We start from the raw sequence: 344 nt of genomic DNA on the forward strand, positions 1-344 counted from the left end.
CCTCGTTCTCGGACTCTCCTCTCTTTCCCGCCTTCCTCTCTTCCTCTCTTTCTCCATTCTCTACTATTCCCTCTTTTTCTCTCTCAGATCATAAATTCTCAAGAAATGAAAAAAGTGAAAAAAATGCCGAATATATTTTACTCCCGAATGGACTCAGCTCCCCCCCCCCCTCCCCCTTTTTTATTCCCAGGATTTAATTTCGTAATATTTCTATTAAAGAAAGTGATAATTTCAATTTCAATTTGACCCCCCCCCTTCCCCTCCCTGCTATGAAAAAATCAAGTGGAATTATACAGATGTGATTAAACTTCAGTCTATATTCAATGTATTAATTATTTTTTTTT

Source organism: Penaeus monodon, chromosome 31 (genome assembly GCF_015228065.2).
Source record: "Penaeus monodon isolate SGIC_2016 chromosome 31, NSTDA_Pmon_1, whole genome shotgun sequence".
NCBI lineage: Eukaryota > Metazoa > Arthropoda > Malacostraca > Decapoda > Penaeidae > Penaeus > Penaeus monodon.